Genomic DNA, 13,439 nt, shown 5'->3' on the forward strand with positions numbered 1-13,439 from the left:
AGTTTGGATGGGCCACATAGGAAATCCATATGATTTGGGTGCAAGGAGGAAAGCCAGTGCAGCGTTCACATTAAGTTATGAACGCTGGCAGTGTCTCTAGGTACAGCCTGGCTGCTCCATTCTCATTAACTTCAATGGGAGCGAAGCCGCCTCCCCCTGGGTAAAGACGCATCAACCGTCACTGGCATTGCTTCTTTGAGCACAGTCACCTTAGCACATTAGTGGGCCAACCCTAATTCAGGGAAGTAAGACCTTCTAAGATCAGCAAAGGGTGCTTTCAAGTAGATAAGGATAGGAATGTGCTTACGGTTCATAACTTCACTGTTTACCTCTGTGTGGGTTTACTCCTCAGTACGTCCCCTTGTCTGACTCCTAGGTAAGAATATATCAGACTGCCTTTAAGGAGAGTGCCGTTTAGTTCTCCTTGTCCTTTCTCCTTAAAATACCCCTAGGTTTCTGTCTGTTCCTTCTTTAACAGATAGGGAATTGAAGCAGTGGGAAAATGACTTGCCTAATTCCAGCTAATTAATATGTTTAGAGGTTTGCAGAATTCCAATATTATGACAAGGCTGAGATGATTGAAAGCAAATATGAAGGGAGAACACCAGCTGGATAGTGCAGGGTGTGGGAACAGGATAGCAAGGCAGCAGGGGAGAAATTACTAAGGGCACAGTAGTCCTGCCTTCAGCAATCATGTCTGCAAAAATTCCAACTTTCCTTCAGAAAATCAGATTCTTCATCAGAGACGAGAATAACAGGGACATGTACCTAAATGAGAAGAACAAATGCAACCTTGAAAGATCAAGTGCTTGTGTCCAGAGATGTTATGCTCCACGATGAAGAAGGGGCATTTCTATATATGTATGCATGAAAGTGCCACTCCCGAAATTCATTGGAGGCTCGTTCATCTTTCTGAGCCTTACACTGACTTGCCTCTGCTAAAACTCCAGGAGAGATTCTGGGCCTACACAGTTTGACAACCTTCCAAACTGTTCAACAGCAGGGGCTCAACCAGACAAGGAAACAGGAAGGGGTACCAGTTTAATTCACAAACAGGGTGATTACTGCCTAGAGATCAGCTTGGTTCTGATCACTGGCATGACTTCCGCAAAGTCACCTACAATATTTTGCAACTTGAATATGCTATGCAAATTCAGCCTCTTTAAGTGTATTGTCTTCACTTAGAGCCTGGATTCTTCTTTTACAACATGGGTTTTGAAATACAGGAAGGAGACAAAGGGCATGGTCATGTCTTCAGACTTTGCCTGTTACTGCTGGTGTGATTCCCAAGGCAGGAATACCACTTCCTTGTCCTTCTTATTGACAGATAGTGTTTCCCTCAGTTTTGCCATCCGTTTTCCAGCTTCACGGGACTCTTTTTCTCCTTGTCCTTTCACTCACAGGCAACCTTCCCATCCATTTATCTTTCTAACAAGAATCACTTGCAGGAGTTCATTTAAAAGCGAGAGAGAAAGAGAAACGTGCAAATAAAAAATTATTCATAAAAGTGAGTTGTCAGCAGTGTTCTGCACTGTATGAGAAACTAGGAAGGGAAAAGAAAATATTCTAAACTTAATGAACCTTAGTGTGTTGCACAAAGATTTTAATTTGGCAACAGGCGATGTGTAAGATAAAGCTATTCATCAGGTGGCTTTACACTGGACTCTTCTGGGCTGAAGCCTCAACTCAGCCCTTGAGGGGCATGCTGGGACCACACCCCAGAAATCAGTGGGGGTTCCTGAGATGAAACAACATTTAATTTGATTTCACTTATATTTATCTTTCCATACGTTAAATATAGTTCATGGGATTACTCTGCAATCAGACGTTGAGTTATTTTTTCCTTCTGTCACATTAAAAATCACAATGGAGTAACAACTTAGGAAGGTGACAAAGGCTGCCTTGCTGGGCCATTTGTTCTGAACCTAAGGTTAACACACTGACCAGTTTTCATTTTGCTCAGTCTTGTTTTTACTGGTGATTTAAATTGCCTATTTTTTTTAATGTGGTTTATTTTAAAGTGGGGTGTTTACATTTTGAATTTATATCAGCTGCCTAGAATCGATTGACGTGCACATTTTTGTAATAAATAAGTAAAATAAGCTTTGGGAAAAGCAGACAGCCCAGAGGCCACAAGTTATACCCTGCCCAGTAATAAGTTCATCTGTCCACTTTCACATACTTAACATTACAATAAAGAAATGAAATGAAATGAAATGAAGATGGAGCTTACCAATAAATATCAATAATGGAAATTAAAGGATTTTCTTTTTAATTCAGAGCCCACAAGAACACAAATGTAAAATGCAGCAGCACAAAAACAGCACAATTGAGAATGAACCCCAATGGCAGGCACAGTTTGCACAGGAAGGATTCACAAGCCTGCACAACTGAACAAGTTTGCCTATATGAGCATCACGAGAGGTGCCCCGTGAGCCTCACTGCTGAGAACAGGTCTTAACTGGCCATCCCCAGGAGGCAGGGCTGGCCCCCTCCTGTAGCTATCTTGTACAACTTACATAGTGAGGAATCTCCCAAAAAGACTGGATTTCTTAGCCTTTGGTGGAAATGCAAAGCAACAAGGGATCTTTCTGCCAGGTCACCAAAGGAGAAGGTTCCATACATGCCCTGGCCTCTTCTTCTGAAAAGTTTACTACAGTATCTCCCAAATGAGAGATGCTTATAACAAAGGATGCCCTTCTGGGCTTCTTAGGCATCCTAGCTCTGGCTTTAACACAGCCATTGTTTGTGCTGCTGAAATTAATTAATTCGTTTAAAAACTGCCCATCTTATGTAACATAACCCTGGGTGGTTCACAAGCAATAATAAAACAGGAAAAACATAAAAGCCAACACCCCCCCCCAAATCCTGGCGCCCCAAATACAACACCCACCCACATAAGTATAACAAACTAGACATTTGGAGTTGCTGTAAGATATTAACCTGGATCAGCTGGACTCTCCACTTATTATGTCTCTGCCAGCACAGATCAAGCCTTCCATGTTAATCCCACTATTTGTATGTGGCATGTAGAAATAGGGTTGGGGCACAGAAGATCCAATTTAGGCTTGGCATTGTGCAATGAGAGCTTTTATGCTCTAGCACTTCATCCACAGGTCAAAAGAATATGATCACACCAGCAGTAGGTGCAGAAGAACTCAATTATATAATGGAACAAAGGTGTAGGAAAAGGTAAATTTCACTCTACCTGTAGATTTCTGGATGATTTGTAGTAGTTGGGCACATTTTCAGCTGCAAATTAACAATGACAACAACCATTCCATCCAAATTAGACGGCTGAAATAGACTTTATGGTAACTAGAGAGGTACATTTGCAAGCTGAGCTCAGTCCAGTACTGGTGGTGAAATAAATCTCAAGGCTCATAATATGTTCAAAGCTATGCTTGCCTAATTCCAAGTTATTTCTACTTCTCCTAGTTTTGATTGGTAAACCTTAGTACTGGTTAAGCACAATATAGTCAATGTAACAAACCTGAAACCTGTCCAGCTCTATCATTAAGACACTCAGAGGACCTAGGAATAGTGATTTTAACTAGAAACAAAAGTATGTTTTTAAAAAAACACATCTATACCTATTCCAGAGAAAAATTCAATTTAAAAATATTTTCCCAACAGCATTTCTGCAAAACAATTATTTTGATGGTTGTCACCAGTATCTGGCTGATTTATTCCAAGTCTAGTAACCTTTTCAGTTGAACAAGGATTTGAACTTTTTCCAGAGAGATAGCCAGCTTAGTCCTTTGCAACCAAAACAACAAAGAATCTGGTCATACCTTAAAGATTAAAAAACATATTATCACTAATAAGTTCTATGGACTACACGTTATCAGATACACAAAGCATATTTAAAAATAGTTCTCCTTAGTCTGTGGAGCACATTCTAAGCTAGCATTCTCCAACTCAGTGCCCTCCAGGTAAGGTTGGGCTACAACTCCCAACATTCCTAGCTGGTATGGTGAGGCATCCCTGGGAAACCCACACATCTGGACAGCACTAGGTGGGAAAATTTGCATGTAATCTGCCTTGAGTCTATAAATGAATACCAGCAATGCAGAAAGAAAAGGACAATGTTCTACTGCCTTTCAAGAAAAATGCTATAAATGTTCTGTAGAGGATTTCAAGTTTCTAGTTCCTACACTCCCATCTCATACCACCAACAGACTTTTTGGGGAAGTAGAGAATTGTTATAGAGTCCCTACAGCAATCTATCTTCTTGGAAACTTTATGTCTAAAAAAGAAACACCCAGACAAGAAATTCCCATCAATGGGGTTTCAAATAAATGATCCAGTTTTTTCCTTTTTCTGGTTAGTTCCTGTAATAATCTTAGGCACTGTCTGGATTAATTCAGGTCACATCTAGATTAAATGGAAATAAGAAGAAGATTTCAATGCTGTTTAACTAATTGTCCTAGCAGAACATGAATTTGATTTAGTTTCAATTGAAATTTAACAGTTGCATCTATATCAAGTTTTCAGGCTTCAGAAAACATTATGTGTACCAGGCATAGTCCAACACTGACTTTGAAAATGGGCCACCCAAAATGGCCAGAAAGAGAGTAAGTAACATGTGAAAGATAAGACAAGAAATATTATCAAAGACACTGCACAGAAGTTATGCAAAAAGCCATGATGCTAAATAAGAGGATAGTACCCAGAACCATTTCTTTCCTTGCCTCACATCACAACCCTTTATTTCAATGGAACATTTTGTCATGTTCTAAAGACAAAAGCTGGATTCATGCACCATACTAAATCATAATGTTGTTAGTTAGACATTATGAGGATTAACAAGTGGAACTAATATGAGCATTTTGGCTTTGCTTGAAATGTTTAGATGCTCCAGTATATGGTATGATGGTTAAGACCCAGGATCTAGTCTACCCTCAGGTACAGATGTTCATTGGGTGACTTTCAGCCTTTCATTCAGCAGATGTTCCCCATTCCTCTATTTGGGTCTATCAGGGACTTAACAGTTCACTGTTTCCACAGGCCAAAATAGGCAACCAATCTAATGGCTGGGTGCTACTTGGTAGGACATTCTTCCATTTCTGAAAATCTAAGCTATCCAGTAGTGTGTCATACGCTTTCTCTCTCAATGTTTCCCTAGTAGCTCAGTAAGAATATAATGTGACAGGTACCAATATAGCCACATTGGAGGAATGTACACTGTGAATGAATCAACAGGTTGTGGGAGATCCAGAAATGAATTCTTGACTATCCTTGCAGACTGAAACAGAGCCTAGAAAGCAAAGGGATAGAAATTGAAATCTTCAGGGCAGAAATGAATTTAACAGTAAAGTTAGGCAAGGTCAAGGAAACAAAATGTACACAAAGGGAAGTAAGAAGGCAGAACTGAAATCTGACCTCAGACTGTATAAATACTTGTGGAGTCCTTGGGGTTCTCTGAGCTTGGTTGTTTTCTTGCAAACATTTTGTAACCCAGCTAGGTAACATCTTCAGTGCTAGAATGGAGTGGAGTTTGCTCTCTGTTTATATACAGTAGCTTGCCCTGCCAGTGTTGATAGGGGCGTAGGTTTTTTTTTTCTTGGTAAACCCCCACCCCCACCAATACTGGCAGGGCAAGCTACTGTATATAAACAGAGAGCAAACCCCACTCCCTTCTAGTACTGAAGATGTTACCTAGCCAGGTAATGAAACGTTTGCAAGAAAACAACCAAGCTCAGAGAACCCCAAGGACTCCACAGTTCAACCCTAAGCTACATACATTCTCTTCTATTGTATAAATACCTTTTGAAGAAAGTATCTATAGGAGGTATGGGCAACCTATGCCTCTTGACATTATTTCCTATGAAGTTGTGAACCAAAGAAAGAGAAATTGAAGTAGCAGAAAGAAGAAAATGTGCCTGCCCACTTCATGTTCTGGCTCCACCATTGCTAGCTTTGGCGCCACCCACCTCAAGCAGGCTGTGCTCTACCAAAGATTTGATAACTTTTTTCTTTACTGTTGTTGGCTAGACTCCTTTATGAGTAAAGAAAAAAGTTATCAAATCTTTGGTTCAATCTGTCAATCCAGTCCCTCATCTCTTGGTACAGTCAGACACTAGGCTATCCTGCACAGCAGCATAGCTTACATCTCAGAGGATTATCTTAATGCTGAGAGGCACTGGATTCCACTCAACAGTTCCTGGTAGTAGTGATCTAGTTGCCTTAGTGATCAAGTTCGCTTATTCCAGAGGCCTTATAATGGAATTTCAGAGACTTTGCAGACCTGAATGAAAATAGTTTTTAATGGAACTTCATATTGGCCTTTGCAGTCTATGGACTCAAATGCAATTGAAGTAAAATAGTCAAACTGCAGAAAACAAGTGACTAGAAAGTGGTACTGCACTGATTGCAAGAGATATTGCACTTAATTTTCCAGTTTGGTCCCACTGCAAAATTAGGCTGATTGTAACGTCCCTGCTCGTGTGAATAATCCCACTTTACTTTCAACATACATTTCATCTGTAGGAAAGGAACATAGATTTTTTTAGATTTGGATTTTTTTTATCCTGCTTTGTTATTTTTTAATAAAAAACTCAAGGCCGCGAATATACCTAATACTCCTTCCTCCTCCTATTTTCTCCCCAACAAGAATCCTGTGAGGTGAGTTGGGCTGAGAGAGATTGACTGGCCCAAAGTCTTCCAGCTGGCTTTCATGCCTCAGGCAGGACTAGAACTCATGGACTCCTGGTTTCCAGCCTGGAGCCCTAACACTAGACCAAACTGGCTCTCTGTGTCATATAAACATGTCAGTAGTGCACCAGAATTACAAACTATGAGAGGTGGTAATTGAAAGCCTTGCCCTTCCTTCCTTCCTTCCTTCCTTCCTTCCTTCCTTCCTTCCTTCCTTCCTTCCTTCCTTCCTTCCTTCCTTCCTTCCTTCCTTCCTTCCTTCCTTCCTTCCTTCCTTCCTTCCTTCCTTCCTTCCTTCCTTCCTTCCTTCCTTCCTTCCTTCCTTCCTTCCTTCCTTCCTTCCTTGAAGGGGTCTCCAGGATAATATAATTATGCTACCTTGTATTTATGTAAAGTATGTATATGGTTGCCCATCTCAGCTTAGTGACCCTGAGCAGCTAACAGTACATAAAGTATAAAATAGCAATATAAAATAAAACAATAATATAATGTCACCAAAGCTCCTAATAAACTACCTCACAGCTCATCACAATATATACCAGGCTCAACTAACATCCTGACCTTGAGGGAAAAGCCAGGCCTTCAAGGCCTTCTACAAAGCTAACAGGGTCAGGACCATTGGAATCTTATGGGGGAGGCTTCTGAGGGCTTGATGTCACAACAGAGAAGGCTGGCTTCCTGGGTCCCATTAGATGACTCAGAGCATGGACACCCTGCTGGATCTGGTGGGAGGGGCAGAGACAATTGGAGACAGGTGGCTCCACAGAGCTTTATAGGTGACAACCAGCACATGGAATTGCATCTGGAAGCCTAATGGGAACTAGTGCAGCTCATGAAGCAGTAGTATTATAGGATCATACTGGGGTGTGCCCAAAACTGCCTATATCATGGCATTCTGGACCAGCTGCAGATTCTGAATGCTCTTCAAAGGCAGCCCCATGCAGGGCACATTGCAAAACTCCAACTGGGAGGTGAATAAGGCATGACTGATCATGAGCAGAGCCTCCTGATCTATGAACGGGCACAATTGGCACACACGATGGATTTGTGCAAAAACCTTCTGGCCTTGGCTGCCACCTGCTCGTTGAGCAAGAGCTATCAATCCAAGTGGACCTCTAAATCATGCACCAATTCTGTCTGAGGGAGTACTGCCCCATCCAGAGTCAGAGATGGAAAATCTCCAGGTCTGGGGAACTCTAAAACTCCCAGCCATTCAGTCACGCTAGGGTTAAGTTAAAACCATTGTTCCCCATCTAGAAGTAGGAAGGAACCTTAACAGCATCATTTGCAAGGCCTGGGGCAGAGATATACAGTTTTGTATCATCAGCATACTGATGATGCTTAAACCTGTGCCAATGAATGACCTCACCCAGATGAGAGAGAGAGACAAACCCTGAGGCACTCTGCAATGCAACACCAACACCAAGTACAACTGGCCTCAGTGGAAGGACAACCACTGCAAGATTGTGCCCCCACTCCCAAACCCCTAAGCTGGTCCAGAGGGATATCATTACCAATGGCATTAAAGGCCAGTAAAAGATAGTTGAAGGGGGCCAAGACAGGTGCACTACCCCCATCCTGTCCCAAGCAGATATCATCAGTAAGTGTAATCAGTGTCATCCCAGTACTATAGTCCAGCCTGAAAACCAGTTGAAGTGGGTCTAGATAATCCACTTCCTCCAAGATCTTCTGGAGCTGCAAGCCTACCATCCTCTTAACAACCTTCCCTAAGTAGGAAGGTTGAGACCAAATAAAAAATGTCCAGTTCCACTGACTCTAGTGATGGCTTCTTAAGGAGAGGGTGAACCATCCCTTCTTCAATTCCTAATCTATGGAGGTGTTCTGTGCAATTGGAGAAGTGTCTGGGGAAGCAAAGTGAAGATTGAGAAAGTGGCTTTTCTGTGTGGTAAAGCATGGGGAAAGCACATCTTTTGATGCTGGAAGGACTGGCATTAAAACATTTTTTTCCCTTTCTCTCTCCCTTCCTGCTTCTCTTGCCATGGGGCAGGAAAAGTAGGGGGAGAGAAGTGGGAGAGAATGGCTTATTTGATGCCATTCTCAACTTCCATGGAATGATCTCCATAAGTTGGAGAATTAAGTAGAAGACCCATAAGTAGAAGACCCATGGATCTTCTGCTCCCAGTAACTGGTACTAAAGGAGGTCTCTCTCTCTCTCTCTCTCTCTCTCTCTCTCACACACACACACACACACACACACACAGTTCTTGTGGACAGAACTCCTATTCTGCTTCATTACAAAGGCCAAGCTGGGGTTGGAAGTGCAGCAGTAGGTGTTTATATCAGCAGCCTTTCCTGACAGCTTGTGCAACAGCTCTTTAACATTGCCATGTGGAAGAGTCCTATGTAACTATGTAGTCCTGTACATGGGGAAGGTCTTCATGGGCAATTCCTTTTTAACCAATGCAACTAATCTCTAGATATCAAAAGGTCATTGGGGGGAAAAGTGAATACTGGAAAAACAGGGGAAGGCAACAATCACCTACAGAGAGTTCCAAATAAAATCAATAGAATCAGCATACCAAAATTAATTACATATTACTTGCTTGCATCAATGCATGGGTTTCAGAATCTGTCCAGAGTTCATTGCAGGAAGGATAGCTGGAGAGAGATCATTTAGATGTTGTTATACTGGCCCTCTTCCTCCTCCTTTTTTTGTCCTTCATTCTAAGCACTATTCTCTAAACTGGGTACACTTCAAAAATAATTCCAAAGAAGCACTCCAGATCTTGCACAAGTACAGCTACTCTTCACTGTTCATGCTTTGGCACACACCTGAAAAAAGATGATGCTGTTTTAATGACTCAATTCCCTAATACAACTCTTAAAGCAGCCACATCTTTTCTCAGGCTCTCATGGAACCCTGAAAAAACATGGCTGCTTTTATTAATAACAGAGAGGGACTGTGCTCAGATGTGGTCTGAAGCGCTTTTTTGGAATTGTTTCCAAAGCTTCCAAAATTTGAAAAAACATGGTGGCTAACTGTAAGTCAGCTTCTTTGAGGATACTGAGTGTTACTTTGCCCAATCAGGGCAAAGTTTCACATGTGATGTAATGGACTAAGCCAACCAATCAGGAACACATCTCAAGGCTGAACCCACCTTCCTAACCACTTTATAATGGAATGTTAAAGGCACTAACTAGGTTCATCAGTTATGCTATTGTGTGGAAAGGATTCAATGGAGGAGGCCTTTAGAGAAACAAAAGATAAACTTTGTCTACTCAGGCTTCTCAGCAGGCAGCCAACCAACCACATGCTTTAGGGGGGCTCTTCTCCTGTACTAATAAATAGTTCTTTGTCTAGGCACTGCTGACTGTGAAAAGAAGGGAGAAGGTTAAAAGGGACAGAGAACTATCAACCTTTTTTCAAGCAGGAGCACAGTCTAAGAAATTAAGCAAATATAGACTAGGTTTACACATTCTGCTAAGCCATGCTATTGCTAGGTTTTGACTTACATATTGGAGTTGGAAAGTCACAGTTTATGACTTAGTGCAAGAGTAGGCAATTTGAGGCCCCCAGCTGTATGTACCCCTGAACTTTGGGTACATTCCTTGAGACCTCCAGAATGTGAGAGAAGAGGAAAATGATCAAACAGATGACTAGAGAGTAACCCTACGAGCTTTTTTTTAAATTTTCAATCAAATTTCATTTTGTCATGTTCCCATCCATTCCCTTTTGAATGTGGCCCCCAGCCCTCCATTCAAAAGCCCAATCCATCCTTTAGCCCAGAAAAAATTGAATAGCTTGGCTTAGCACGTTGTATTAAGTTTTTGCCAGTGGCAGCCTTTTCAGCAAAAGATGGTTAAACTGTGACTTGGAACAATGTGGAAACCTCACCAGCATGCTTGAACACTGTATGCAGCTGGGGCAGTGTGTTATCCAATATGAATCCCAACTTCTCCAAGGATGTTCCTCACTGAGACCCTTCTTACTCTGTACTCCATGAAAGGCCTTTCTGTAATTCTTGTTAGTTGCTTTCTGCAACTAGGCACTGGCCAGACCTAGTGAACTGCAGCAGCCAACGTCCTCAGCCAACGGTGGCTCTTGGTCATTGCAGTCCAGTCTGGTTGGCACTTGGGTAGGGAACCACCTGGGAATTCCAGGGCTGTTGGCTAGATTGGAAAGTTGCAAAACATCCCAGAAGAAAGAAGCTGCAAAGCATTTCTATCTTGTTGCCAGAAGACAGCCTGGACATGTTTGTGAAATTGCCAGGAGCTGAGTTTAATTGAAACGCTTTCCCTTTGATTGCGGAAGGCTCCCCTACTACTTGTAGCATCGCATCTTTCTCATGGGGCTTTTCTAGTGAAGAGAACTTGTATATCCAATTCTGAATGACTATGCATCATACGTGGGTTTTTCAAATGCAAGGAAAGCATGGGTCACCTTCTCACTGTCTTTGTGTGGAAAAGACAAACTTAGGGGACCAATAAGAAGGACAAGGCAAGAGTGTTATATGTCAGGACTATATTTCCCATAATTCCTAGCCAGCCTGTTTATCACTATCCTCCAAACATACCTGGAGGCCTCTGTTGGGGAAGGTTGCCCTTAATATACAGTATAACCCAAGAAAAAGATCTGTATTACCGAACTCTTTCTTTCTTTCTTTCTTTCTGCTTGTGTGTGCGTGCGCCTATGTGATGAGAATAAGCGAGATGAAAGGCAGATCTAATGGGGGCCAGGACTGTGACGCTGCATGCGCTCTCCTGCTGGTTGTTCCCCCCTCCCACTCCACCCTTGTGAGGTCAGTGACCTTCCAGGCTTAAACAGAAAGGGGGGGGGTGGAGAGAGAAGACCAGGGAGCTCCTTTAAAAAATGCAAACTCAGCGAGAACGCAAGATCCATCTCGGTCGCTATTATGTCTGAGGCGCGGGAACAGCAGCGGAGTTGTAAACTTGTTCCAGACAAGGACGAAGAGATGGGGGGGGGGGAAGAGACAGAGAGAGAGAGAGACACGCACACACACAAAAAGTTGAAGGCAAATGGCAAAGCTCTGGACAGTGTACCTCTCCCTCCCCGTGTGCCCCCCTCCCCCGCTCTCTCGCAGCTGTCGTAGGTGGTTTACATTGCGGGCTAGAGCGCGATGCAATGGAGAGGAGCCTGCAGCCGGGACTGAGAACCGGAGGGCTTCTGCGCTGGAAGGCGGCGGCGGCGGCGGCGCGGCACTAGAGACGGGCTCGGAGCAAGCCCCGCGCGCGCACCCACTTTGGGGAAGTAGCCCGAGAACTGTGAGTCTCGGTTTCCTTCTCTTGTTTGGAACGCGGAGGAGCCGGGATTTCCTCCCCTCCCCCGCGCCGTTCGCAGCTGCAACAGGGACGTTACTTTGTCTTGATTCCAAGAGATCCTGCGAGGGCTCCCCGCCCGCCCCCTTCCCCCTCTCTCCCTGTGCTGTGCGTGCGGGTTGGATGTCGAGGTAGTTCTTCTCTCCGAACACGGCGGAATGCAGCCGGGGTGAAATGCAGACCCCCCGACTCCCCGGTTTGCCCAGGAAGGCTTCCTTTTCCTTTCTGTTCCCCACAAAGCGTGGCACAGCCGCGGAGCCCTTGCTTTTCGCCTTCCGAAAGCAGGCGACCCCGACCAGTAGTTCTTGCCCGGGAAGAAAATGCAACTCCGCACTAAAAAGCACGAGCCCAATCAGGTAAGTCCTTAAAGCCCCTGGCGGCCTCGGGCGGGGGGGGGGGCGAGAAAATTGGAACTAAGGTGATCCTCATCTCCCCGAGCCCAACACTTGCCTCAGTTGTACAGGGATCGCGAACGGGTCATGAATAAACACTGGGGAGAACGGCATTTGGTTCGGGAGGGAACCTAAACTATCCCGCTCCCCTCCTCACACCCATTGCCACCAACAGCGAGCGAAAATCCTTTCTCACCATCACCAGCAGCACCCCGCCTTTCCCTCCGCAAACAAGGGAAAAAAGGCAAGCCGGCAGCGGCGATGGCGTGGAAGAAGTGGGAAGAAGAGATTAGATTTCGCTTCTCTCTCATCAATTTTCTGTTTAATGTCACTGGTCTCCATTGTGGGAGAGAGAGGCACGTCATCCGGCCATAAATTTGTGATTATAGAGCCTCCAGCTCCGTCTTGGTGCCCTAATTGAATGGATTTACTCCACACGGGCAGGTAGGGGGGACCTTGGAGCTGGAGCAAAATACTACCGACGAAAGACGAAATTCATAATAGCGGCAGAGCCGGGGCCGTCGTCGTAAAACCAGATTCTCAAACACCCCGGCGGCCGAGGGAGGAGGGGTGGGGGAGCAGGGATCTCGGCGCGCACATGCAAAAGCCGCCCTCAGTTTCCGCTTTCCAGAGGCAGAGACGGCCAAGGGAAGCTCCGGGAAAAGAGAGCCGAGGGGAAGAAAAGCAGATTTTTAACATATTAGGCGCGCGCGAGTATTTCTCTCGCCCGTTTTCTAAGACAGCGTTTTTTCAATCCATGGCTCGGATTTGGGCGCCCTTGCTATTTGGGCGCCCTTACTTTTTTGCCGGGAGGTTGGTGTTTCCTTTGGATTGTTTGGTTTCTGTGGTGTGTTAAAACAGAACGTTGGCCCAGGAAAGCAGCGATCTGTAAGTAATTATTGCGTCCGATTTTGCTCTGTTTGCATGCGTGAAATGTTCCCCTCTCTTCTCTTTTCATGTATTGTCTATCTTGATATCCCTTTTTATTAGGACCCAGCATTTCCGCCGATTTAATTCTAAAGTGGGAAAAATGTCGCCTTTTCTTCCATCCCACAACTGCACGTAGTTTTGTTACAGCAAGTCCATTCCTGG

At 44.0% G+C, this 13,439-nt stretch overlaps 1 protein-coding gene across 3 annotated transcripts in view; it reads left to right on the top strand.

The window, feature by feature from the left end:
• The first annotated feature begins 11,736 nt into the window (after nucleotides 1–11,736).
• The window catches only part of BAHCC1 (BAH domain and coiled-coil containing 1), a 121,436-nt gene continuing 119,733 nt past the window's right edge, over nucleotides 11,737–13,439 (top strand). For 2 of the 3 annotated variants that reach the window (XM_088138367.1, XM_088138365.1), the window contains exon 1: nucleotides 11,737–12,311. The gene's annotated coding sequence lies outside the window, so the exon portion shown is untranslated. Of the gene's footprint in view, nucleotides 12,312–12,982; nucleotides 13,236–13,439 lie in introns of those variants that run through there. The other variant, XM_088138366.1, reaches the window with a different exon arrangement.

This window comes from Python bivittatus, unplaced genomic scaffold (assembly GCF_059951505.1).
Source record: "Python bivittatus isolate LINGU-HERP-01145 unplaced genomic scaffold, Pbiv_v1 ctg000220_np1212, whole genome shotgun sequence".
Classification (NCBI taxonomy): domain Eukaryota; kingdom Metazoa; phylum Chordata; class Lepidosauria; order Squamata; family Pythonidae; genus Python; species Python bivittatus.